The 27,862-nt window shown below is 49.6% G+C and overlaps 1 long non-coding RNA gene across 2 annotated transcripts in view; it reads right to left on the reverse strand.

Moving 5' to 3' along the window:
- The window catches only part of LOC137622086 (uncharacterized), a 276,733-nt gene extending 249,170 nt beyond the window's left edge, over positions 1-27,563 (reverse strand). Inside the window, exons 1-2 of one of the 2 annotated variants that reach the window (XR_011040353.1) lie at positions 27,086-27,563; positions 25,331-26,377 (exon numbers count right to left, since the gene is read on the reverse strand). This is a non-coding gene — a long non-coding RNA (uncharacterized lncRNA). Of the gene's footprint in view, positions 1-25,330 lie in introns of both variants that reach the window. The other variant, XR_011040352.1, reaches the window with a different exon arrangement.
- Between the last annotated feature and the right edge of the window lie 299 nt (positions 27,564-27,862).

Genomic DNA, 27,862 nt, shown 5'->3' on the forward strand with positions numbered 1-27,862 from the left:
CCGCTCAATATCGTTAGTTTTTTTGTTTTTTTTGGTCGCTGCAACCTCACCCTCCTTGTGAGCTAAGGATGGGGGTTTAGGGGGAGCCTATACAGTAGGTCTATATGCTGAGTCATCAGCAGCCATTGCCTGGCCCTCCTTGGTCCTAGATTGGGTGGAGAGGGGCCTTGGGCGCTGATCATATGTCTATATGGTCAGTCTTTAGGGCATTGTCCTGCTGGTAGGGCAATGTCACTGTCCCTTGCCTCTGCAATTCATGAGCGACATTTAACCCTTTAAACTTGGTCCCTAGCTCTGGGAGAAGGCGCACCGTGGACGAAGATCAATATCATTTGCAGCATTTCACCTTTCATTTGTTCCATTTGCCTAATGTATTTTCTCCGAAAATGGCGATATAGAAGATAGGGTCAATACGGTAGGTCCCCTCTTAAGGATGTTAGGTAACCAATCGGTAGATTTACATAAGGACCATTTGTGAGGGGATGACCCAGACTGGCCGACTGCAAGTCTATTTGTGAAGTTGACGTTACCTGCAAGCTATGTTACCCACAGGAAAATATATGGAGAGACGAGAACTTCTTACGGCGTCTTATCTTGAAAGAAAAATGTAAGTAAAGATGACATGATAAATCTTATGATGTGTCCATGATTTTCTCATTAGAATTAATTTACGGTTTACTGCAAATATCCGCACAATATATATCCCAAGGGGAGAGAGAGAGAGAGAGAGAGAGAGAGAGAGAGAGAGAGAGAGAGAGAGAGAGAGAGATTCAACATACAAGTATATCATACGGTTTGTAAGAATAAAGACAAGTTTCGCTATTTTCAGTATATACTTTCATTATCTTCAATTCTACGTACAATTATCTTTTATGTGAATTGAGCCAATTTGCAATGAAAATTCGATTGCTTACTCTGATCACACAAACAGTACTGGGAGTGAATGCGAGACGTGGTATTTCCTTCGATTATTTCATGGAATTTCTCTTCATAACTACGAAGTATTTCCTCACATTGGTAAAATATATATCGGAGAGAGATAAATTGCTTTTATAGAAGTTTGTACTCATAAATCTTAAGGTAAGCTGTAATGTTGCCTGAAAAACTACCCAAGGAACAGCATGGAAACACCTGGAATCACTCTTCTTAGGAAAAAACTTTATAGATTTTACACACACATGCGAACGCAAACATACACACGCACACACATACAGTATATATGAATATATATATATATATATATATATATATATATATATATATATATATATATATGCCGTAGATAGATAGATAGACAGGCAGATTAATGTATTATGTTCCCTGTAATGGAAAACTTAATACACATATAGATATATAGATAGAAAGATAGATAGATATATAGAAAAACAGGATAATGTATTATGTTCCCCTGTAATGGAAAGCGTAACACACATAGAGATGTATCGATAGATATATAGAAAGATCGGCTAATGTATTATGTTCCCCTGTAATGTAAAACTTAACACATATATAGATATATAGAAAAATAGATAGATATATAGATAAATAGGCAGGTTGGTGTATTATGATCCCCTGTAATGGAATACTTAACACACATATAGATGTATAGATAGAGACAGATAGATAGAGAAATCGATAGGTTGAAACATTATCAACCCTTGTAATGGAAAGCTTAATTACCTAACCAACCCGTAACAGACAGACAGGACTTAGATAGACATATAGATATATGGATCCATAAGTAAGCACAAAATCCATTGCTATTTTTCTCAGTTGGAGACCTTGGGCTTATAGCATCTTGCTTTTCCAACTAGGGTTGTAGCTTGGCTAGTAATAATAATAATAATACCCTGACCTGATCGCCAAAGGACAATGACGAATGGCATATCACGCCATACATCTATAGAACGGAAAGAAAGGTAGATAGATATCTATTTACCTATCCTGATAGCTATCTATTTACCTATCCTGATAGCTATCTATTTACCTTTCCAGATAGCTATCTACTCACCTATCCCGATAGCTATTTATTTACCTATACCAATAGCTATCTATTTACCTATCCTGATAGCTATCTATTTACCTATCCTGATAGCTATCTATTCACCTATCCCAATAGCTATCTATTCACCTATCTCGATAGCTATCTATTTACCTATCCTGATAGCTATCTATTTACCTATCCTGATAGCTATCTATTTAAATATTTCCCCGATAGCTATATGTTTATCTTTCCCAATAGGTATCTATTTACCTTTCTCGATAGCTATCAATTTACCTTTCTCGATAGCTATCTATTTACCTATCCTGATAGCTCTCTATTTACCTATCCTGATAGCTATCTATTTAACAATCCTGATAGCTATCTATTTACCTATCACGATAGCTATCTATTCACCTATCCCGATAGCTATCTATTCACCTATCCTGATAGCTATCTTTTTAACTATCCCAATAGCTATCTTTTCACCTATCCCGATAGCCATCTATTTACTTATCCCGATAGGTATCTTTTTACCTATCCCAATAGCTATCTATTTACCTATCCCGATAGCTATATATTTACCTTTCACGATAGATATTTATTTACCTTTCTCGATTGCTATCTATTTACATTTCCCCAATAGCTATCTGCTTAAATTTCCCGATAGCTATCTATTTACATTTCCGGATAGCTATCTATTTACCTATCCCGATAACTATCTATTTACATTTCCCGATAGCTATCTATTTACATTTTCAGATAGATATCTATTTACCTATCCTGATAGCTATCTATTTACAGTTCCCGATAGCTATCTATTTAAAATTCCCAAATAGCTATCTATTTACCTTTTTCGATGCTATCTATTGGCCTTTTCCGATAGCTATTTATTCAAATTTCCCGATAGCTATCTATTTACCTATCCCAATAACTATCTACAGTATTTACCTTTCACGATAGCTATCTATTTACATTTCCCAATAGCTATCTATTTACCTATCCCGGTAGCTATCTACAGTATTTACCTTTCCCGATAGCTATCTATTTACATTTCCCGATAGCTATCTATTTACCTATCCCGGTATCTATCTACAGTATTTACCTTTCCCGATAGCTATCCATTTACCTTTACAGAAAGAAAGACAATGGAACTGGAAAGGGGGTTGGGTAGGAGAAGGAAGTACTGGGAAGGTGTAGGGGAAGGGGGAAGTATTAGAAAGGGGTTGGGAAAAAGGAGTTCTGGAAAGGGGTTGGGGAGGGGAAAGTACTGGTAGAGGATTTGGGGAGGGGGAAGTAAGGGAAAGGTGTTGGGTAGGGGAAAATACTGGAAAGGGGTTTGGGACGGGGGAGTACTGGAGAGAGGTTGCGGAGGTGGAATTATTGGTAAAGGGTGTTGAGGTGGGGAAAGTACTGAAAGGCGGCTGGAGAGGGGGAATACTTGAAAGAAGGTGGGGGACGGGGAAAGAATGGTAAAGGGTGTTGGGGAGGGAGAAGTTCTGGGAAGGGGTTGGGAGGGGGAAATATTGGTAAAGAGTGTTGGGGGAGGGGAAAGTACTGAAAGGGAGCTGGGGAGGGGGAATACTGGAAAGGCTGTTGGGGAGGGAGAAAGTCTGGTAAAGGGTGTTGGGGAGGGAGAAGTATTGGAGAGGGGTTGGGGGGGGGGAATATTGGTACAGGGTGTTGGGGAGGTGGAAGTAGTAAAAAGGGGCAGGGGAGGGGGAATACTGGAAAGGAGCTTTGGGAGAGGGGAGTACTGGAAATGGGTTGGGGAGGGGGATATATTGATAAAGAGTGTTTGGGGGGGGGGAAGTACTGAAATGGGGCTGGGGAGGCGGAATACTGGAAAGGCAGTTGGGAAGGGGAAGTTCTGGAAAGGGTTGGGAGGGAGAAGTACTGGAAAGGTGTTGGGGAGGGGATAGTTCTGGAAAGGGGGTTGGGGAAAGGAAGTACTGGCTTTATTGGGAAAGTCCCTTACTGGTGATCGAAAAACGTGGGTTAAAGTCCCGTAAACTCATTAGATCCCTAGTGTCTGCAACCTTACCATCCTTGTGAGTTAAAGATAGGGGGTTTGGGGGTGCCTATAGCTCTACCTGTTGAGTCATCAGCTGCCATTACTTTGCCCTCCCTAGTCCTAGCTTGGGTAGAGAAGGGGCATGGACGCTGATCATACGATATATGGTCAGTCTCTCAGGTATTGTTCTGCTTGCTAGGGCAATGTCACTCTCCCTTGCCTCTGCCATTCATGAGCGGCCTTTAAACCTTTAAAGGGATTGAGGAGGGGGAAGCATTGGGGAAGAGTGTTGGGGAGGGGGAAATATTGTAGAGCGGTTGGGGAGGAAGAAATACTAAAAAGGCGATTGGGGAGGGAGGAATATTGGAAAGGCAGTTGGGGAAGGAGAAGTACTGCTAAAGGGTGACAGGGAGGGGGAAGTACTGGAGAGCGGTTGAGGAAGGGGAAGTAATGTAAAGAGGTTGGAAGGGAAAAGTATTGGAAAAGGGGTTGGGGAAGGGTTAGTACTGGAAAGTGGGTTGGGGAGGGGGAAGTACTGGAAGGGGGTTGAGGAGCGGGAAGTACTTGAAAGGGGGTTAGAAAGGGAAAATACTGGAAACGCGTTGGGGAGGGGGAAGTACTGGAAAGGGGGCGGGGAAGGAGAAGTACTGGAGAGGTGATTAGGGAAGAGGACGTACTGGAGAGCAGTTGGGAAGAGGAAAGTACTGAAAAGGGGTTAGGGAGGAGGAAGTACTGGTAAGGGGTGTCGGGGAGGGGGAAGGACAGGAGAGTGGTTGGAGAGGAGGAAGTACTAGAAAGGGGCAGGGTTAAGGGGAAGTACTGGAAAGGCAGTTGGGAGAGGGAAGTATTGGAAAGGGGGTTGGGGAGGGGGAAATACTAGAAAGAGGGTTGTGAAGGGGGAAGCACTGGGAAGGGGTTAGGAGGGGAAAGTACTGGAAATGGGATTGAGGAGGGGCAATTACTGAAAAAGGGTAGAGGAGGGGGAAGTACTGGAGAGCAGTTGGAGATAAGGAAGTACTGGTAAAGGGGTTAGTAAGGGGGAAGTACTGAAACAAGGGTTAGGGATGGGGAAGTACTGGAGATCGGTTGAGGAGGAACAAGCGCTGGAAAGGGTGTTGGGGAGAAGGAACTACTGGAAAGGAACTTGGGGAGGGGGAACTACTGGGGAAGTACAATAGAACGGATGGGAAGGAGGAAGTACTGGAAAGGGGGCTTGGGAAGGGGAAGTTCAGGAAAGGCAGTTGGGATGGGGGAGTACTGGAAAGGGTGTTATGAGGGGGCAGTACTGACAAAGGGGTGAGGAGGGGGAAGTACTGGAAAGGGTGTTGGGGAGGGTGAAGTACTGATAAAGGGTTGAGGACGGGGAAGTACTGGAAAAGGTGTTGGGAGGGGAAAGTACTGAAAAAGGGTTGCGGATAGGGAAGTAATGGAAAGGGTTTTGAGGAGGGGGAAGTACTGGAAAGGGTGTTCGGGAGGGGGAAGTACTGGAAAGGGTGTTGAGGAAGGGGAAGTACTGACAAAGGGTTGAGGAGGGGGAAGTACTGGAAAGGGTGTTGGGGAGGGGGAAGTACTGGAAAGGGTGTTGGGGAGGGAGAAGTACTGGAAAGGGTGTTGGGGAGGGGGAAGTACTTGGGGAGGGGGAAGTACTGGAAAGGGTGTTGGGGAGGGGGAAGTACTTGGGGAGGGGGAAGTACTTGGGGAGGGGGAAGTACTGAAAAGGGTGTTCGGGAGGGGGAAGTACTGGAAAGGGTGATGGGGAGGAGGAAGTACTGGAAAGAGTGTTGGGGAGGGGGAAGTTCTGGAAAGGGTGTTGGGGAGGGGGAAGTACTTGGGGAGGGGGAAGTACTGGAAAGGGTGCTGGGGAGGGGGATGTACTTGGGGAGGGGGAAGTACTGGAAAGGGTGTTGGGGAGGGGGAAGTACTGGAAAGGGTGCTGGGGAGGGGGAAGTACTTGGGGAGGGGGAAGTACTTTAAAGGGTGTTGGGAAGGGGGAAGTACTGGAAAGGGTGTTGGGGAGGGGGAAGTACTTGGGGAGGGGGAAGTACTGGAAAGGGTGTTGGGGAGGGGGAAGTACTGGAAAGGGTGTTGGGGAGGGGGAAGTACTTGGGGAGGGGGAAGTACTGGAAAGGGTGCTGGGGAGGGGGATGTACTTGGGGAGGGGGAAGTACTGGAAAGGGTGTTGGGGAGGGGGAAGTACTGGAAAGGGTGTTGGGGAGGGGGAAGTACTGGAAAGGGTGTTTGGGGATGGGGAAGTACTGGAAAGGGTGTTGGGGAGGGGGAAATATTGTAGAGCGGTTGGGGAGGAAGAAATACAAAAAATGAGATTGGGGAGGGAGGAATATTGGAAAGGCAGTTGGGGAAGGAGAAGTACTGCTAAAGGGTGACAGGGAGGGGGAAGTACTGGAGAGCGGTTGAGGAAGGGGAAGTAATGTAAAGAGGTTGGAAGGGAAAAGTATTGGAAAAGGGGTTGGGGAAGGGTTAGTACTGGAAAGTGGGATGGGAAGGGGGAAGTACTGGAATGGGGTTGAGGAGCGGGAAGTACTTGAAAGGGGGTTAGAAAGGGAAAATACTGGAAAAGCATTGGGGAGGGGGAAGTACTGGAAAGGGGGAAGGGAAGGAGAAGTACTGGAGAGGTGATTAGGGAAGAGGATGTACTGGAGAGCAGTTGGGAAGAGGAAAGTACTGAAGAGGGGTTAGGGAGGAGGAAGTACTGGTAAGGGGTGTCGGGGAGGGGGAAGGACAGGAGAGTGGTTGGGGAGGAGGAAGTACTAGAAAAGGGCAGGGTTAAGGGGAAGTACTGGAAAGGCAGTTGGGAGAGGGAAGTATTGGAAAGGGGGTTGGGGAGGGGGAAATACTAGAAAGAGGGTTGTGAAGGGGGAAGCACTGGGAAGGGGTTAGGAGGGGAAAGTACTGGAAATGGGATTGAGGAGGGGCAATTACTGAAAAAGGGTAGAGGAGGGGGAAGTACTGGAGAGCAGTTGGAGATAAGGAAGTACTGGTAAAGGGGTTAGTAAGGGGGAAGTACTGAAACAAGGGTTAGGGATGGGGAAGTACTGGAGATCGGTTGAGGAGGAACAAACGCTGGAAAGGGTGTTGGGGAGAAGGAACTACTGGAAAGGAACTTGGGGAGGGAGAACTACTGGGGAAGTACAGTAGAACGGATGGGAAGGAGGAAGTACTGGAGAGGGGGCTTGGGAAGGGGAAGTTCAGGAAAGGCAGTTGGGATGGGGGAGTACTGACAAAGGGTTGAGAAGGGGGAAGTACTGGAAAGGGTGTTGCGGAGGGTGAAGTACTGATAAAGGGTTGAGGACGGGGAAGTACTGGAAAAGGTGTTGGGAGGGGAAAGTACTGAAAAAGGGTTGCGGATAGGGAAGTAATGGAAAGGGTTTTGAGGAGGGGGAAGTACTGGAAAGGGTGTTGGGGAGGGGGAAGTACTGGAAAGGGTGTTGAGAAGGGGGAAGTACTGACAAAGGGTTGAGGAGGGGGAAGTACTGGAAAGGGTGTTGGGGAGGGGGAAGTACTGGAAAGGGTGTTGGGGAGGGGGAAGTACTGGAAAGGGTGTTGGGGAGGGGGAAGTACTGGAAAGGGTGTTGGGGATAGGGGGAAGTACTTGGGGAGGGGGAAGTACTTGGGGAGGGGGAAGTACTGAAAAGGGTGTTCGGGAGGGGGAAGTACTGGAAAGGGTGATGGGGAGGAGGAAGTACTGGAAAGAGTGTTGGGGAGGGGGAAGTTCTGGAAAGGGTGTTGGGGAGGGGGAAGTACTTGGGGAGGGGGAAGTACTTGGGGAGGGGGAAGTACTGAAAAGGGTGTTGGGAAGGGGGAAGTACTGGAAAGGGTGTTGGGGAGGGGGAAGTACTGGAAAGGGTGTTGGGGAGGGGGAAGTACTGGAAAGGGTGTTGGGGAGGGGGAAGTACTGGAAAGGGTGTTGGGGAGGGGGATGTACTTGGGGAGGGGGAAGTACTGAAAAGGGTGTTGGGGAGGGGGAAGTACTGGAAAGGGTGTTGGGGAGGGGGAAGTACTGGAAAGGGTGTTTGGGATGGGGAAGTACTGGAAAGGGTGTTGGGGAGGGGGAAGTACTGGAAAGGGTGTTTGGGGATGGGGAAGTACTGGAAAGGGTGTTTGGGGATGGGGAAGTACTGGAAAGGGTGTTGGGGAGGGGGAAATATTGTAGAGCGGTTGGGGAGGAAGAAATACTAAAAATGCGATTGGGGAGGGAGGAATATTGGAAAGGCAGTTGGGGAAGGAGAAGTACTGCTAAAGGGTGACAGGGAGGGGGAAGTACTGGAGAGCAGTTGAGGAAGGGGAAGTAATGTAAAGAGGTTGGAAGGGAAAAGTATTGGAAAAGGGGTTGGGGAAGGGTTAGTACTGGAAAGTGGGTTGGGGAGGGGGAAGTACTGGAAGGGGGTTGAGGAGCAGGAAGTACTTGAAAGGGGGTTAGAAAGGGAAAATATTGGAAAAGCATTGGGGAGGGGGAAGTACTGGAAAGGGGGCGGGGAATGAGAAGTACTGGAGAGGTGATTAGGGAAGAGGACGTACTGGAGAGCAGTTGGGAAGAGGAAAGTACTGAAGAGGGGTTAGGGAGGAGGAAGTACTGGTAAGGGGTGTCGGGGAGGGGGAAGGACAGGAGAGTGGTTGGGAAGGAGGAAGTACTAGAAAAGGGCAGGGTTAAGGGGAAGTACTGGAAAGGGGGAAGGGAATGAGAAGTACTGGAGAGGTGATTAGGGAAGAGGACGTACTGGAGAGCAGTTGGGAAGAGGAAAGTACTGAAGAGGGGTTAGGGAGGAGGAAGTACTGGTAAGGGGTGTCGGGGAGGGGGAAGGACAGGAGAGTGGTTGGGAAGGAGGAAGTACTAGAAAAGGGCAGGGTTAAGGGGAAGTACTGGAAAGGGGGAAGGGAATGAGAAGTACTGGAGAGGTGATTAGGGAAGAGGACGTACTGGAGAGCAGTTGGGAAGAGGAAAGTACTGAAGAGGGGTTAGGGAGGAGGAAGTACTGGTAAGGGGTGTCGGGGAGGGGGAAGGACAGGAGAGTGGTTGGGAAGGAGGAAGTACTAGAAAAGGGCAGGGTTAAGGGGAAGTACTGGAAAGGCAGTTGGGAGAGGGAAGTATTGGAAAGGGGGTTGGGAGGGGGAAATACTAGAAAGAGGGTTGTGAAGGGGGAAGCACTGGGAAGGGGTTAGGAGGGGAAAGTACTGGAAATGGGATTGAGGAGGGGCAATTACTGAAAAAGGGTAGAGGAGGGGGAAGTACTGGAGAGCAGTTGGAGATAAGGAAGTACTGGTAAAGGGGTTAGTAAGGGGGAAGTACTGAAACAAGGGTTAGGGATGGGGAAGTACTGGAGATCGGTTGAGGAGGAACAAACGCTGGAAAGGGTGTTGGGGAGAAGGAACTACTGGAAAGGAACTTGGGGAGGGGGAACTACTGGGGAAGTACAGTAGAACGGATGGGAAGGAGGAAGTACTGGAAAGGGGGCTTGGGAAGGGGAAGTTCAGGAAAGGCAGTTGGGATGGGGGAGTACTGGAAAGGGTGTTAGGAGGGGGCAGTACTGACAAAGGGTTGAGGAGGGGGAAGTACTGGAAAGGGTGTTGGGGAGGGTGAAGTACTGATAAAGGGTTGAGGACGGGGAAGTACTGGAAAAGGTGTTGGGAGGGGAAAGTACTGAAAAAGGGTTGAGGATAGGGAAGTAATGGAAAGGGTTTTGAGGAGGGGGGAAGTACTGGAAAGGGTGTTGGTGAGGGGGAAGTACTGGAAAGGGTGTTGAGGAGGGGGAAGTACTGACAAAGGGTTAAGGAGGGGGAAGTACTGGAAAGGGTGTTGAGGAGGGGGAAGTACTGGAAAGGGTGTTGGAGAGGGGGAAGTACTGGAAAGGGTGTTGGGGAGGGGGAAGTACTTGGGGAGGGGGAAGTACTGGAAAGGGTGTTGGGGAGGGGGAAGTACTGGAAAGGGTGTTGGGGAGGGGGAAGTACTTGGGGAGGGGGAAGTACTTGGGGAGGGGGAAGTACTGAAAAGGGTGTTCGGGAGGGGGAAGTACTGGAAAGGGTGATGGGGAGGAGAAAGTACTGGAAAGAGTGTTGGGGAGGGGGAAGTTCTGGAAAGGGTGTTGGGGAGGGGGAAGTACTGGAAAGGGTGTTGGGGATAGGGGGAAGTACTGGAAAGGGTGTTGGGGAGGGGGAAGTACTTGGGGAGGGGGAAGTACTGGAAAGGGTGTTGGGGAGGGGGAAGTACTGGAAAGGGTGTTGGGGAGGGGGAAGTACTGGAAAGGGTGTTGGGGAGGGGGAAGTACTTGGGGAGGGGGAAGTACTGAAAAGAGTGTTGGGAAGGGGGAAGTACTGGAAAGGGTGTTGGGGAGGGGGAAGTACTTGGGGAGGGGGAAGTACTGGAAAGGGTGTTGGGGAGGGGGAAGTACTGGAAAGGGTGTTGGGGAGGGGGAAGTACTGGAAAGGGTGTTGGGGAGGGGGAAGTACTTGGGGAGGGGGAAGTACTGGAAAGGGTGCTGGGGAGGGGGATGTACTTGGGGAGGGGGAAGTACTGGAAAGGATGTTGGGGAGGGGGAAGTACTGGAAAGGGTGTTGGGGAGGGGGAAGTACTGGAAAGGGTGTTTGGGGATGGGGAAGTACTGGAAAGGGTGTTAGGGAGGGGGAAGTACTTGGGGAGGGGGAAGTACTTGGGGAGGAGGAAGTACTGGAAAGGGTGTTGGGGAAGGGGAAGTACTGACAAAGGGTTGAGGAGGGGGAAGTACTGACAAAAGGTTGAGGAGGGGGAAGTACTGGAAAGGGTGTTGGGGAGGGGGAAGTACTTGGGGAGGGGGAAGTACTGGAAAGGGTGTTGGGGAGGGGGAAACACTGACAAAGGGTTAAGGAGGGGGAAGTACTGGAAAGGGTGTTGGGGAGGGGGAAGTACCGGAAAGGGTGTTGGGGAGGGGGAAGTACTTGGGGAGGGGGAAGTACTTGGGGAGGGGGAAGTACTGGAAAGGGTGTTGGGGAGGGGGAAGTTACTGGAAAGGGTGTTGGGGAGGGGGAAGTACTGGAAAGGGTGTTGGGGAGGGGGAAGTACTTCGGGAGGGGGAAGTACTGGAAAGGGTGTTGGGGAGGGGGAAGTACTTGGGGAGGGGGAAGTACTGGAAAGGGTGTTGGGGAGGGGGAATTACTTGGGGAGGGGGAAGTACTTGGGGAGGGGGAAGTACTGGAAAGGGTGTTGGGGAGGGGGAAGTACTGGAAAGGGTGTTGGGGAGGAGGAAGTACTTGGGGAGAGGGAAGTACTGGAAAGGGTGTTGGGGAGGGGGAAGTACTGGAAAGGGTGTTTGGGGAGGGGGAAGTACTGACAAAGGGTTGAGGAGGGGGAAGTACTGGAAAGGGTGTTGGGTAGGGGGAAGTACTTGGGGAGGGGGAAGTACTGGAAAGGGTGTTGGGGAGGGGGAAGTACTGGAAAGGGTGTTAGGGAGGGGGAAGTACTGAAAAATGGTTGAGGAGGGGAAGTACTGGAAAAGGTGTTGGGGAGGGGGAAGTACTGACAAAGGGTTGAGGAGGGGGAAGTACTGGAAAGGGTGTTGGGTAGGGGGAAGTACTTGGGGAGGGGGAAGTACTGGAAAGGGTGTTGGGGAGGGGGAAGTACTGGAAAGGGTGTTAGGGAGGGGGAAGTACTGAAAAATGGTTGAGGAGGGGAAGTACTGGAAAGGGCGTTGGGGAGAGGGAAGTACTTAAAAAGGGTTTGGGAGCGGAAGTCCTGAAAAGGGGGTTGGGAGGGGGAAGTACTGAAAAGGGGTTTGGGAGGGGGAAGTACTGAAAATGTGGTTGGGAGGGGGAAGTACTGAAAAGGGGGTTGGGAGGGGGAAGTACTGAAAAGGGGTTTGAGAGGGGGAAGTACTGAAAATGTGGTTGGGAGGGGGAAGTACTGAAAAGGGGTTTGGGAGGGGGAAGTACTGAAAATGTGGTTGGGAGGGGGAAGTACTGAAAAGGGGTTTGGGAGGGGGAAGTACTGAAAATGTGATTGGGAGGGGGAAGTACTGAAAATGTGGTTGGGAGGGGGAAGTACTGAAAAGGGGTTTGGGAGGGGGAAGTACTGAAAATGTGGTTGGGAGGGGGAAGTACTGAAAATGTGGTTGGGAGGGGGAAGTACTGAAAAGGGGTTTGGGAGGGGGAAGTACTGAAAATGTGGTTGGGAGGGGGAAGTACTGAAAAGGGGTTTGGGAGGGGGAAGTACTGAAAAGGGTGTTGGGAGGCGGAAGTACTGAAAAGGGGGTTGGGAGGGGGAAGTACTGAAAATGTGGTTGGGAGGGGGAAGTACTGAAAAGGGGGCTGGGAAGTGGAAGTACTGAGGGGGAAGTACTGAAAAGGGGGTTGGGAGGGGGAAGTACTGAAAAGGGGGTTGGGAGGGGGAAGTACTGAAAAGGGGGTTGGGAGGGGGAAATACTGAAAAGGGGGTTGGGAGGGGGAAGTACTGAAAGGGGGTTGGGAGGTGGAAGTACTGAGGGGGAAGTACTGAAAATGTGGTTGGGAGGGGGAAGTACTGAAAAGGGGGTTGGGAGGGGGAAGTACTGAAAAGGGGGTTGGGAGGAGGAAGTACTGAAAAGGGGGTTGGGAGGGGGAAGTACTAAAAAGGGGGTTGGGAGGGGGAAGTACTGAAAAGGGGGTTGGGAGGGGGAAATACTGAAAAGGGGGTTGGGAGGGGGAAGTACTGAAAGGGGGCTGGGAGATGGAAGTACTGAGGGGGAAGTACTGAAAAGGGAGCTGGGAGGGGGAAGTACTGAAAAGGGGGTTGGGAGGGGGAAGTACTGAAAAGGGGGTTGGGAGGGGGAAATACTGAAAAGGGGGTTGGGAGGGGGTAGTACTGAAAGGGGGCTGTGAGGTGGAAGTACTGAGGGGGAAATACTGAAAATACGGTTGGGAGGGGGAAGTACTGAAAAGGGGGTTGGGAGGGGGAAGTACTGAAAATGTGGTTGGGAGGGGGAAGTACTGAAAAGGGGGTTGGGAGGGGGAAGTACTGAAAAGGGGTTTGGTAGGGGGAAGTACTGAGTAGGGGTTTGGGAGGGGGAAGTACTGAAAAGGGGGTTGGGAGGGGAAAGTACTGAAAAGGGGACTGGGAGGGGAAGTACTGAGGGCGAAGTACTGAAAAGGGCACTGGGAGGGGAAGTACTGAGGGCAAAGTACTGAAAATGTGGTTGGGAGGGGGAAATACTGAAAAGGGGGTTGGGAGGGGGAAGTACTGTAAAGGGGGTTGGGAACGGGAAGTACTGAAAAGGGGGTTGGGAGGGGGAAGTACTGAAAATGTGGTTGGGAGGGTGAAGTACTGAAAATGTGGTTGGGAGGGGGAAGTACTAAAAATGTGGTTAGGAGGGGGAAGTACTGAAAAGGGGGTTGGGAGGGGGAAGTACTGAAAATGTGGTTGGGAGGGGGAAATACTGAAAATAGGGTTGGGAGGGGGAAATACTGATAATGTGGTTGGGAGGGGGAAATACTGAAAAGGGGGTTGGGAGGGGGAAGTACTGAAAAGGGGGTTGGGAGGGGGAAGTTATGAAGAGGGGTTTGGAGGGGAAGTACTGAATGTAGGTTAGGACGAGGAAGTACTGAAAATGGATTGGTAGGGGTAAGTATTAAAGAGGATGAGAGGGGGAAGTACTGAAAGGGGGTTGAGAGGGGGAAGTACTGAAAGGGGGTTGGGAGGTAGAAGTACTCGAAGCGGGTAGGGGAAAGGTAAGTTCTGGAAGGGGGTTGAGGAGGGGGAAGTACTGAAAGGGGGTTGGGAGGGGGAAGTACTGAAAGAGGGTTGGGAGGGGGAAGTACTCGAAGCAGGTAGGGGAACGGGAAGTTCTGGAAGGGGGTTGAGGAGGGGGAAGTACTGAAAGGGGGTTGGGAGGGGGAAGTACTGAAAGAGGGTTGGGAGGGGGAAGTACTTGAAGCAGGTAGGGGAACGGGAAGTTCTGGAAGGGGGTTGAGGAGGGGGAAGTACTGAAAGGGGGTTGGGAGGGGGAAGTACTGAAAGGGGGTTGAGAGGGGGAAAAACTGGAAGGGAGTAGGGGAACGGAAAGTTCTGGAAGGGGGTTGAGGAGGGGGAAGTACTGAAATGGAAGATGAGAGGGGGATGTACTGAAAGAGGGTTGAGAGGAGGAAGTATTGAAAGGTGGTTGGGAGGGGGAAGTACTGAAAGGGGGTTGGGAGGGGGAAGTACTGGAAGGGAGTAGGGGAACGGGAAGTTCTGGAAAGGGGTTGAGGAGAAGGAAGTACTGAAATGGAGGAAGAGAGGGGGAAGCACTGAAAGGGGGTTGAGAGGAGGAAGTATTGAAAGGGGGTTGGGAGGGGGAAGCACTGAAAGGAGGTTGAGAGGAGGAAGTACTGGAAGGGAGTAGGGGAACAGGAAGTTCTGGAAGGGGGTTGAGGAGAAGGAAGTACTGAAATGGAGGATGTGAGGGGGAAGTACTGAAAGGGGGTTGAAAGGAGGAAGTATTGAAAGGGGGTTGGGAGGGGGAAGCACTGAAAGGGGGTTGAGAGGAGGAAGTATTGAAATGGGGTTGGGAGGGGGAAGTACTGGAAGGGGGTAGGGGAATGGGAAGTTCTGGAAGGGGGTTGAGGAGGGGGAAGTACTGAAAGGAGGATGAGAGGGGGAAGTACTGAAAGGTGTTTGGGAGTGGGAAGTACTGGAAGGGGTAGGGGAACGGGAAGTTCTGGAAGGGGTTTGAGGAGGGGGAAGTACTTGAAATGTGGTTGGGGAGGAGGGAAAGTACTGAAAAGTGGGTTGGGGAGGTGGAAGTACTGGAAAGGGGTTGGGGAAGAGAAGTACTGGAAAGGGGGTTGGGTTAAGAGGGGAAGTACTGGAAGAGGGTTGGGGATGGGGAAGAACGGGAAGTGGGTTGAGGAGGGGGAAGTACTGACAAAGGGTTGGGGATGTGAAAATACTGGAAAGGAGGTTGAGAGGGGGAAGTACTGGAAAAGTTCTAAGGAAGGGGAATTACTGAGAAGGGGTTAGAGGTGAAGTACTGGAAGGGGGTTGAGGAGGAGGAAGAATTAAAAAGGGGTTGGGGAGGAGGGAAAGTAAAGGAAGGGGGTAGGGGAACAGGAAGTTCTGGAAGGGGGTTGAGGAAGGGGAAGTACTGAAATGGAGTATGAGAGGGGGAAATACTGAAAGGGGGTTGAGAGGGGGAAGTACTGAAAGGGGGTTGGGAGGGGGAAGTACTGAAAGGGGGTTGGGAGGGGGAAGTAATGGAAGCGGGTAGGGGATGGGGAAGAACGGGAAGTGGGTTGAGGAGGGGGAAGTACTGAAAAAGGGTTGGGGATGTGAAAATACTGGATAGGAGGTTGAGAAGGGGAAGTACTGGAAAAGTTCTAAGGAAGGGGAATTACTGAGAAGGGGTTAGAGGTGAAGTACTGGAAACGGGTTGATGAGGGGAAGTACTGGAAGGGGGTTGAGGAGGAGGAAGAATTAAAAAGGGGTTGGGGAGGAGGGAAAGTACTGGAAGGGTGTAGAGGAACAGGAAGTTCTGGAAGGGGGTTGAGGAAGGGGAAGTACTGAAATGGAGTATGAGAGGGGGAAACACTGAAAGGGGGTTGAGAGGGGGAAGTACTGAAAGGGGTTTGGGAGGGGGAAGTACTGGAAGGGAGTAGCGGAACAGGAAGTTCTGGAAGGGGGTTGAGGAGGAGGAAGTTCTGGAATGGGGTTGAGGAGGGGAAGTACTGAAATGGAGGATGAGAGTGGGAAGTACTGAAAGGGGGTTGGGAGGGGGAATTACTAGAAGGGGGTAGGGGAACAGGAAGTTCTGGAAGGGAGTTGAGGAGGGGGAAGTACTGAAATGGAGGATGAGAGTGGGAAGTGTTGGGAGGGGGAAGTACTGAAAGGGGGTTGGGAGGGGGAAGTACTGGAAGAGGGTAGGGGAACGGGAAGTTCTGGAAGTGGGTTGAGGAGAAGGAAGTACTGAAATGGAGGATGAATGGGGGAAGTACTGAAAGGGGGTTGGGAGGGGGAAATACTGAAAGGGGGTTGGAAGGGGGAATTACTGGAAGGGGGTAGGGGAACGGGAATTTCTGGAAGGGAGTTGAGGAGGGGGAAGTACTGAAATGGAGGATGAGAGGGTGAAGTACTGAATGGGGGTTCGGAGGGGGAAGTATTGAAAGGGGGTTGGGAGGGGGAAGTACTGGAAAAGGGTAGGGGAACGGAAAATTCTGGAAGTGGGTTGAGGAGAAGGAAGTACTGAAATGGAGGATGAATGGGGGAAGTACTGAAAGGGGGTTGGGAGGGGGAAATACTGAAAGGGGGTTGGAAGGGGGAATTACTGGAAGGGGGTAGGGGAACGGGAAGTTCTGGAAGGGAGTTGAGGAGGGGGAAGTACTGAAATGGAGGATGAATGGGGGAAGTACTGAAAGGGGGTTGGGAGGGGGAAGTAATGGAAGCGGGTAGGGGAACGGGAAGTTCTGGAAGGGGGTTGGGTTAAGAGGGGAAGTACTGGAAGGGGGTTGGGGATGGGGAAGAACGGGAAGTGGGTTGAGGAGGGGGAAGTACTGAAAAAGGGTTGGGGATGTGAAAATACTGGATAGGAGGTTGAGAAGGGGAGGTACTGGAAAAGTTCTAAGGAAGGGGAATTACTGAGAAGGGGTTAGAGGTGAAGTACTGGAAACGGGTTGATGAGGGGAAGTACTGGAAGGGGGTTGAGGAGGAGGAAGAATTAAAAAGGGGTTGGGGTAGAGGAACAGGAAGTTCTGGAAGGGGGTTGAGGAAGGGGAAGTACTGAAATGGAGTATGAGAGGGGGAAACACTGAAAGGGGGTTGAGAGGGGGAAGTACTGAAAGGGGTTTGGGAGGGGAAAGTACTGGAAGGGAGTAGCGGAACAGGAAGTTCTGGAAGGGGGTTGAGGAGGAGGAAGTTCTGGAATGGGGTTGAGGAGGGGAAGTACTGAAATGGAGGATGAGAGTGGGAAGTACTGAAAAGGGGTTGGGAGGGGGAATTACTAGAAGGGGGTAGGGGAACAGGAAGTTCTGGAAGGGAGTTGAGGAGGGGGGAGTACTGAAATGGAGGATGAGAGTGGGAAGTGTTGGGAGGGGGAAGTACTGAAAGGGGGTTGGGAGGGGGAAGTACTGGAAAAGGGTAGGGGAACGGAAAATTCTGGAAGTGGGTTAAGGAGAAGGAAGTACTGAAATGGAGGATGAATGGGGGAAGTGCTGAAAGGGGATTAGGAGGGGGAATTACTGGAAGGGGGTAGGGGAACGGGAAGTTCTGGAAGGGAGTTGAGGAGGGGGAAGTACTGAAATGGAGGATGAATGGGGGAAGTACTGAAAGGGGGTTGGGGGGGGAAGTACTGAAAGGGAGTTGGGAGGGGGAATTACTGGAAGGGGGTAGGGGAACGGGAAGTTCTGGAAGGTGGTTGAGGAGAAGGAAGTACTGAAATGGAGGATGAATGGGGGAAGTACTGAAAGGGGGTTGGGAGGGGGAAGTACTGGAAGGGGGTAGGGGAACGGGAAGTTCTGGAAGGGGGTTGAGGAGGGGGAATTACTGAAATGGAAGATGGGAGGGGGATGTACTGAAAGGGGGTTGGGAGGGGGAAGTACTGGAAGGGGGTAGGGGAACGGGAAGTTCTGGAAGGGGGTTGAGGAGGGGGAAGTACTGAAAGGGGGTTGAGAGGAGGAAGTACTGAAAGGGGGTTGGAACGGGGAAGTACTGGAAGGGGGTAGGGTAGGGGAACAGGAAGTTCTGGAAGGGGGTTGAGGAGAAGGAAGTACTGAAATGGAGGATGAGAGGGGGAAGTACTGAAAGGGGGTTGGGAGGGGGAAGTATTGAAAGGGGGTTGGGAGGGGGAAGTACTGGAAGGGGGTAGGGGAACAGGAAGTTCTGGAAGGGGGTTGAGGAGGGGGAAGTACTGAAAGGGGGTTGAGAGGAGGAAGTACTGAAAGGGGGTTGGAACGGGGAAGTACTGGAAGGGGGTAGGGTAGGGGAACAGAAAGTTCTGGAAGGGGGTTGAGGAGAAGGAAGTACTGAAATGGGGTTGGGAGGGGGAAGTACTGGAAGGGGGTAGGGGAACAGGAAGTTCTGGAAGGGGGTTGAGGAGGGGGAAGTACTGAAAGGGGGTTGAGAGGGGGAAGTACTGAAAGGGGGTTGGGAGGGGGAAGTACTGGAAGCGGGTAGGGGAACGGGAAGTTCTGGAAGGGGATTGAGGAGGAGGAAGTACTGGAATGGAGGATGAGAGGGATTAGCACTGAAAGGGGGGTTGAGAGGAGGAAGTATTGAAAGGGGGTTGGGAGGGGGAAGTACTGGAAGTGGGTAGGGGAACGGGAAGTTCTGGAAGGGGGTTGAGGAGGGGGAATTACTGAAATGGAGGATGAGAGGGGGATGTACTGAAAGGGGGTTGAGAGGAGGAAGTACTGGAAGCGGGTAGGGGAACGGGAAGTTCCAGAAGGGGGTTGAGGAGGAGGAAGAACTGGAATGGAGGATGAGAGGGGGAAGTACTGAAAGGGGGTTGGGAAGGGGAAGTACTGGAAGGGGGTTGGGAGGGGGAAGTACTGGAAGGGGGTAGGGGAACGGGAAGTTCTGGAAGGGGGTTGAGGAGGGGGAAGTATTGAAATGGAGGATGAGAGGGGGAAGTACTGAAAGGGGGTTGAGAGGAGGAAGTACTGAAAGGGGGTTGGGAGGGGGAAGTACTGGAAGGGGGTAGGGGAACAGGAAGTTCTGGAAGGGGGTTGAGGAGAAGGAAGTACTGAAATTGAGGATGAGAGGGGGAAGTACTGAAAGGGGGTTGGGAAGGGGAAGTACTGGAAGGGGGTAGGGGAACGGGAAGTTCTGGAAGGGGGTTGAGGAGAAGGAAGTACTGAAATGGAGGATGAGAGGGGGAAGTACTGAAAGGGGGTTGGGAGGGGGAAGTACTGGAAGGGGGTAGGGGAACAGGAAGTTCTGGAAGGGGGTTGAGGAGAAGGAAGTACTGAAATGGAGGATGAGAGGGGGAAGTACTGAAAGGGGGTTGGGAAGGGGAAGTACTGGAAGGGGGTAGGGGAACGGGAAGTTCTGGAAGGGGGTTGAGGAGGGGGAAGTATTGAAATGGAGGATGAGAGGGGGAAGTACTGAAAGGGGGTTGAGAGGAGGAAGTACTGAAAGGGGGTTGGGAGGGGGAAGTACTGGAAGGGGGTAGGGGAACGGGAAGTTCTGGAAGGGGGTTGAGGAGGGGGAAGTATTGAAATGGAGGATGAGAGGGGGAAGTACTGAAAGGGGGTTGAGAGGAGGAAGTACTGAAAGGGGGTTGGGAGGGGGAAGTACTGGAAGGGGGTAGGGGAACAGGAAGTTCTGGAAGGGGGTTGAGGAGAAGGAAGTACTGAAATGGAGGATGAGAGGGGGAAGTACTGAAAGGGGGTTGGGAAGGGGAAGTACTGGAAGGGGGTAGGGGAACGGGAAGTTCTGGAAGGGGGTTGAGGAGAAGGAAGTACTGAAATGGAGGATGAGAGGGGGAAGTACTGAAAGGGGGTTGGGAGGGGGAAGTACTGGAAGGGGGTAGGGGAACAGGAAGTTCTGGAAGGGGGTTGAGGAGAAGGAAGTACTGAAATGGAGGATGAGAGGGGGAAGTACTGAAAGGGGGTTGGGAAGGGGAAGTACTGGAAGGGGGTAGGGGAACGGGAAGTTCTGGAAGGGGGTTGAGGAGAAGGAAGTACTGAAATGGAGGATGAGAGGGGGAAGTACTGAAAGGGGGTTGGGAAGGGGAAGTACTGGAAGGGGGTAGGGGAACGGGAAGTTCTGGAAGGGGGTTGAGGAGAAGGAAGTACTGAAATGGAGGATGAGAGGGGGAAGTACTGAAAGGGGGTTGGGAGGGGGAAGTACTGGAAGGGGGTAGGGGAACAGGAAGTTCTGGAAGGGGGTTGAGGAGAAGGAAGTACTGAAATGGAGGATGAGAGGGGGAAGTACTGAAAGGGGGTTGGGAAGGGGAAGTACTGGAAGGGGGTAGGGGAACGGGAAGTTCTGGAAGGGGGTTGAGGAGGGGGAAGTACTGAAAGAGGGTTGAGAGGGGGAAGTACTGAAAGGGGGTTGAGAGGGGGAAGTACTGAAAGGGGGTTGTGAGGGGGAAGTACTGGAAGCGGGTAGGGGAACGGGAAGTTCTGGAAGGGGGTTGAGGAGGAGGAAGTACTGGAATGGAGGATGAGAGGGGGAAGCACTGAAAGGGGGTTTTAGAGGAGGAAGTATTGAAAGGGGGTTGGGAGGGGGAAGTACTGGAAGGGGGTAGGGGAACGGGAAGTTCTGGAAGGGGGTTGAGGAGGGGGAAGTATTGAAATGGAGGATGAGAGGGGGAAGTACTGAAAGGGGGTTGAGAGGGGAAAGTACTGGAAGCGGGTAGGGGAACGGGAAGTTCTGGAAAGGGGTTGAGGAGGAGGAAGTACTGGAATGGAGGATGAGAGGGGGAAGCACTGAAAGGGGGTTGAGAGGAGGAAGTATTGAAAGGGGGTTGGGAGGTGGAAGTACTGGAAGGGGGTAGGGGAACGGAAAGTTCTGGAAGGGGGTTGAGGAGGCGGAAGTACTGAAAGGAGGATGAGAGGGGGAAGTACTGAAAGGGGGTTGAGAGGGGGAAGTGCTGAAAGGTGGTTGTGAGTGGGAAGTACTGGCAGGGGTAGGGGAATGTTAAGCCTTGGAAGGAGTTTGAGGAGGGGGAAGTACTTGAAAGGTGGTTGGGGAGGAGGGAAAGTACTGGAAAGGGGGTTGGGGAGGTGGAAGTACAAGTACTGGAAAGGGGTTGGGGAAGAGAAGTACTGGAAAGGGGTTGGGTTAAGAGGGGAAATACTGGAAGGGGGCGGGGGATGGGGAAGAATGGGAAGTGGGTTGAGGAGGTGGAAGTACTGAAAAAGGGTTGGGGATGTGGAAATACTGGAAAAGAGGTTGAGAGGTGGAAGTACTGGAAAAGTTCAAAGGAGGGGGAATTACTGAAAAGGAGTTAGAGGTGAAGTACTAGAAAGGGGTTGATGCGGGGAAGTACTGGAAGGGGGTTGAGGAGGAGGAAGAACTAAAAAGGGGTTGGGGAGGAGGGAAAGTACTGGAAAGTGGTTGGGGAAGGGAAGTACTGGAATGGAGCTGAGGAGCAGGAAGTACTGGAAAGGGGGTTATGGAAGGTGGAAGTACTGGAATGGGGTTGGGGAAGGGAAGTATTGGGAAGGGGTTAGGGCGGAGGGGAACTACTGGAAAGGGGATTAGGGGAGGTGGAAGTACTGGAAAGGGGGTTTGAAGGTAAGTACTGGAAGGGAGTTGGGAGGGGAAAGTACTGGAAGGGGGTTGAGGTTGGGGAAGTACTGGAAAGGGGTTGGGGAGGGGGATGTACTGGAAAGGAGGCTCAGAGGGAGAAGTACTGGAAAACGGATGAGGAAGGGGAAGTACTGGGGGGGGATACTGGAAAGGGAGTTAAGGAGGAGGGGAATAACTGGAAAGGGGGTTGGAGAAGGTAAGTACTGGAAGAGGGTTGAGGAGGTAGAAGTAGTGGCAAGGGGGTTGGGGAACAGAAATTCTGGAAAAGGTTTGGGGTGGAGGGAACAGTACTGGAAAGGGGGTTACGGGAGGTGGAAGTACTGGAAGGGGGTTGGGGAGGGGGAAGTACTGGAAGGGGGTTGGGGAGGGGGAAGTACTGGAATAGGATTGATGATGGGGAAGTACTGGAAAGGGGTTGGGCAGGGTGAAGTACTGGAAAGGAGGTTGAGGAAGGGGAAGAACTGGAAAGGGGGAAGTACTTGAAAACGGTGCAAGAAAGGGAAGTACTGGAAATGGGTTTGGGATGGGGAAGTACTAGAAAGGGGTTGGGGAGGGGGAAGTACTGGAAAGGGCTTGAAGAAGGGGAAGTACTGGAAAGGGGATGGGGAGGAGGGTAAATACAGGAAAGGGGTTGGGGAATGGAAGTATTGGAAGGGGGTTGAGGAGAGGGAAGTACTGAAAAGAGGTTGGGGAGGGGGAAGTACAGAAAAGGGGGTTGAGGAGGTGGAATTACTGGAAAGGGTTTGGGGAAGGGAAGTACTGGAATGGGGTCGTGGAGGTGGATGTACTAAAAAGCGGTTGGATAGGACGAAGTACTGGAAACTGGGTTGGAAAGGTGGAAAGAGGTTGGCGAAGGGAAGTATTGGAAGGGTTTTGGGGAGGTGGAAGTACTGGAAAACGGTTAAGGAGGTGAAAATACTGAAAAGGGGTGGGGAAAGAACTGGACGGGAGTTGAGGTAAGGGGAGTACTAGAATGAGGTCGGGGGGGGGGAGTAGTGGAAAGGGGGTTGGGAGTGGAAATACTGGAAAGGGATTGAGGAGAAGGAAGTACTGAGAAGTGGTTGGGGAGAGGGAAGTGCTGGAAAACGGTAAAGGAGGGGTAGGTACTGAAAAGGGGTGGGGGAGGTACTGGACTGGAGTTGAGATGGGGGAAGTACTGGAAATGGGGTTGGGGAGGGGAAGTACTGGAAGGGGGTTGGGGAAGTGGGAGTACTGAAAAGGGGTTGGAAAAGTACTGGAAGTGGGTTGGGGAGGAGGAAGTACTGGAAATGGGGTTGGGGAGGTGTAAGTACTGGAAGGGGGTTGAAGAGAGGAAAGTATTGGAAAGGGGTTGGAGGAAGTACTGGAAAGGTGTTGGTGAGGGGGGAGTACTGGAAAAGGGTTTGGGGAATTTCTACGAAGGGGTTGGGAAGGAGAAGTACTGGAAAGGGGGTTGGGAGGTAAAGATACTGGAAATGGGGTTGGTTAGGGGGAAGTCCTGGGAAGGGGGTTGGGGAGGGGAAATTACTGAAAAATGGTTGAGGAGGGGGAGTGCTGAAAAGGGTTTGGGGAAGTACTAGAAGGGGGTTGAGGAGGGGAAAGTACTAGAAAGGGAGTTGGGGAGGTGGAAGTACTTGAATGGGTTTGGTGAGGGGGGAATACTGGAAAAGGGGTTGGGAAATTACTGGAAAGGGGGTTGGGAGGGAGACATACTGGAAAGGGGGTTGGGGAGGGGGAAGTACTAGATAGGGGTTGTGAGGGAAATGAACTGGAAAGGGGGTGGGGACAGAGAAGTAATGGGAAGCTGTTGGGGAGGGGTGAGTACTGGAAGGGGATTAAGGAGAGGGAAGTACTGGAATGGGGTTGGGGGGAAGTACTGAAAAATGGTTGAGGAGCGGCAAGTACTGAAAACTGGTTGGGGAAGTACTAGAAGGGGATTGAGGAGGGGGAAGTACTGGAAAGGGGTTGGGGAACTGCTTGAAAGGGTTTGGTATGGGGGAATACTGGAAAAGGGGGTTGGCAGGGAGACATACTAGAAAAGGGGTTGGGAGGAAGTACTGGATAGGGTTTTGGGGAGGAGAATATACTGGAAAGGGGGTGGGGACGGAGAAGTAATGGGAAGCGGTTGGAGAGGTTTAAGTACTGGAAAGAGGTTGGGATGGGGAAGTAATGAAAAAGGGTTGGGAGGTGGATGTACTGGAAGTGGATTGAGGAGGGGGAAGTACTGGAAAGAGGTTGGGAAGGGGGTAGTACTAGAAAGAGGTTAGGATGGGGAGATACTCAAAGAGGGTTGGGGAGGGAGAAGTAATGGAAAGGGAGTTGTGGAGGGTGAAGTACTGGAAAGGGGCATAGGGAGAGGAAAGTTCTGAAAAGGGGTTTGGGAGGGGGAAATACTGAAAGGGGAATTAATGGAAAGGGGGGGGGATGGAGAAGTAATGTGAAGCGGTTGGGAAGGGGTAAGTTCTGGGAAGGGGTAAGTTCTGGAAAGAGGTTGGGATGGGGAAGTAATGAAAAGGGGTTGGGGAGGGGGAAGTACTGGAAAGATATTGGGATGGGGAAGTACTGAAAGAGGGTTGGAGAGGGAGAAGTAATGGGAAGGGGGCTGTGAAGGGGGAAGTACTGGAAAGGGGGATGGGGAGAAGGAAGTACTGGAAAGGGGATGGGCACGAATTAATGGGAATCGGTTGGGGAGGAGTAAGTACTGGAAAGAGGTTGGGATGGAGAAGTAATGAAAAGAGGTCGGGGAGAGGTAGAAGTACTGGAAGGGAATAGAGGAAGGAGAAGTACTGGAGAGTGGTTGGGAAGGGAGTGGTACTGGAAAGAGGTTGGGATCGGGAAGAAACATGGTAGGGGAGGGTGAAATAATGGAAAGGGGGATGTAGAGGGTGAAGTACTGTAAAGGGGTTTGGGGAGGGGGGAAGTACTGGAAAGGGGAATTACTGGAATGGAGGTTAGAGGGAGTATTGGAAGAGTAGTTGGGGGAGGGGGAAGAGACGTGTCTGCCCTAATGAATAAGAGAAGACACTTTGTTATCAAATATCTAAAATAGATATTTGCCATTCCCCTACTATGAGACTCGGTGCTGGGGCCAAGAGAGGCCATTCGGGCGAAACCAGTAAAAGGCTAGAAAGTGGGTGCACTAGTTGGGGGGATATTGGCTAAATAGATAAAAGACTACATATAACAATACATCGAGATGAATGAATAAGTAAATGAACGAGCAAATTATTTTATAGAAAAACAGAGAAACAATCCAATAAGTAAATAAACAGATAAATCTATTTGCAAACTGGTTACGTAAGTAATAAATGAATGATTGAATAATTAAGTAATGACACATTCAATTAAGTATGCAAGTAACATATAATTAGATAAGTTGGTCGATAAAGTACGAAATTGGTAAATAAAATATGAAATTAATAAAAGAAATAGAAAAATAAAAGACCTACTAAATAAATCAGTGAATAAAGCAGCCAATTAAGTATGCAAATAACAGTAAATCAACGATAAATGATAAAGCAATATGAAACCGAAGCTTCTCCCCAGGCAACGTCCGACTGTATGTCTGTATGTCTGAATCAAGAGATCGCTTCGCATAAACACGGTTTGATTTGATTGGGGTTTCGCTGGCTGCTATAACACTGCAATAAACGATACGATCGAGTGGTATCGAGGTTCGGGCACTGCAATAAGTGCCCTTCAGCATGCCCGGACTGGGTATCGAGCATTGTGGTTAATCAATGAACATCAGGAGGCGACCTTAGCCTTTGGTTTCTTCTATTTTGCTTACTCTTTTCGTTATCATCATCTTTCTGTAGGTTTTTATCCTTTTCACATACGAGGCGTCTTGATAGTTGGAAATTACTTATGCAATTATATAATTGATTATTGTAAGAAGTATTGCTATTAAACATGTGGTAACTGGGGTATGGAGTCGCTTCCTCATGCCTAGTGCTCTAAGGAAAGGGGGCGGGGGTACGGGTTATTCGATGTGGGGAGGAAGGACCGAAGACCCTGTCCGTTATAAAATCTGCAATTTCATAAAAAGAAAATCTTGTGTTATATAAGACACTTCTTGCTATTTGGCATCATCATCCCAACACCAAGTAAAGACAGTTACAGTGGGAAAGAGAGCAAGATTGAAAATAAGAAAAAAGTAAAGCTTACATACCTTAATCCACTCTAGGCGATAAACATGACCAGAGCTTCGATTTTCGTTGCGTATATTGCGACTCTCGGATTCATTAAACCACTTTTTTTATGATTATTTATGGTCTAGCAACGGTGCTTCACAATTCAACTTTATTTTCTATATTCTAAAGACATAAAGGTTCACACTAGTACTCTTTCACAATTATCAAAGACGTGTTGGCTATGTTCGTTTAGCGAAAAGGTCGGTGGACCTTTTTCTTCCGAGGTAGACTAACTTAGTCGTAGCGACTAGTTCTAGTCATAGTTGTACCATTGGCAGGCTACTGGTATTGAAGCTTCTTTTTTTTCTCTCTTTAGATTCTTGGCCTTATGCCAGCCCTGACTCTTTCTACCTAGTAGCCAGTAGAGTATTAAGTCAGAGAGAGGACGATATATGTCTGATAGTGATATATTAATGCTTCTTTTTTATTATTATTACAATTATTTGTTCGTCACTTAAACGATTATTCCCTGATTAATGTACTTGTAGAGTTACCTGAGATTTAAAGTAAGCTAACGATATTGTTTCTGTTTATTTTACTATAGGAATATAACAGGTGATTTCAGAAATGAAAAACTTCACGTGTTATGTAACAGTATATCAGCGACCAACACGTAACTGTTAATAAACAGTCAACACAGTCATTTGCATTCAAGGAGCAGATGTCTATGCAATTTGCTCTTTTGATACTTTTCGAAGGATTTTTGTTTTATAGTTTGGTTAATAGCAAATAGCATAAAATAGTACCACTGAGTCTATAATAGTCTCATTCACATCAAAATAAAGTTATATACCTGATATCTTGTTAGCAAGGTAAATTATAACACTAAGGAGGAACACAAGGAGTATTTTGTGCATCCAGATTAACCTTCACAAGTATTTTTTTTTCTTTTTTTCAAAATATCTTCTTGACTTACGACAATCACTGAGAGCAAATCTTGTTTATCTTTGCGAGCTTCGAATTCTGGAGGTAGATGAGGATAAATAGTTCTCTAATTCTCCTTCTGAGAGAAGATGCTTATAATTCTGAAGAAACAATTTTAGAAACCAATGAGAAGAAATGATAAACCAGCAAGTGAACACTAAAAACTTAACAAATAAAAAGGCAACTTGATAAACCAGTTGAAATAAAAAAGAAAAAGGAATGCTGTCTAGGTAAAAAATTGTAGACTCTTCTCTATTATCTGTCAACGAACGAAGAGCCACATGCACATACACACGCACATACACACTGATTAATATTAAAGGAAGTGGCCACTTGTTATAATTCTCACTCAGAAGTCATGCTTATTATTGCAAACCGAGCGCGCGCGCTCGCACGGACAGGTAGACGGCCTTTTGACGGTAATGAAGAACTGTTAAGTACATTTCACGGAGCACCTGGCTAAGAAACACATGACAATTGGCGCGTGTTTTTATTAAAAAATTTTGACTGTCACAATATGAGATACAGTAATGACTAACTAACGTTAAAGACATAAAACACTTGGTTACTATTTGGGTTTTGGTTGGGTTATAAGTCCAAGGATTTTTCACTGCCAAACTTTACAGCAATTGGCCTGTTGACATTTCCGAAGGGCACCAATGAACGTTTCCCGGGGTAGTAACTTGAATATCACGTGTCAATAACTTTTTTGGAGTAACACCATTCATGCAAGTGACCACAGTTGCTTCCCAGACACTTCTAATACTCCCAAGACGAGGTCAGACTAAGGCTTGCTACTGCTATGGTACCTCCCACTCTGAAGAAGTGCTTCGTGGTGCTATGGTACAGGCTGCTGCAGCGGACACAGTCATCCCCTGCTACTACTGTACGAGTGGCAACCTGCCCCACGCACCCCTGTCACCACACTGCTTACTACTACTTGCGCCTACCCACTCCCTGCCACCATTGCTGTGCTGCTGCTCCTGATGCCGCTACGACTGCTGTTGCTGCTGCTGCTGCTGCTATGTCTCGGCGGTACTGCTATAGCTGCTAGAAGAAGCAGGGGTTTTTCCATAGTTGTGCTAAACACCTACTATGAACAGAGGAGCGAATGTGTTATTTAAGCATCTGGGAGGCCGCCATGATCGCTTGCCCCAACCTTTCGCCTGGTTATTGTATGATGATCTTGACCAAAGGTAAAGTTGGAGTTCATTAACATTTTCGTAGTAGTTATTGCAGATGACTGCGATAGCAAGGGACGTGAAGTGCCAACTCATTACCGGTAGACTACAATAATAACAGCAGTCTGTAAGGCACGATAATTATTCATTTTGGGCATTGCTGCAAATCATCATAATGAAAAAATTCATATTTGCTATTGATAGGTATGAAAAAAGAGGAGATTAAAGTTTTCGAGTAAAAAATGACGATTTTACCAAGAGAACATCTAGAAGGACACGTGAAAGTTTCGGAAAACAGGGTCCTTCACTTAGGCATCAATGCGAAAAAATCTAGTTTTCCCGTAATATCCTTGTCACAGTTTATGCAAGGAATTTCGTATATGCTGAAAAAAATCTACTGAAATT

This window comes from Palaemon carinicauda, chromosome 28 (genome assembly GCF_036898095.1).
Source record: "Palaemon carinicauda isolate YSFRI2023 chromosome 28, ASM3689809v2, whole genome shotgun sequence".
NCBI lineage: Eukaryota > Metazoa > Arthropoda > Malacostraca > Decapoda > Palaemonidae > Palaemon > Palaemon carinicauda.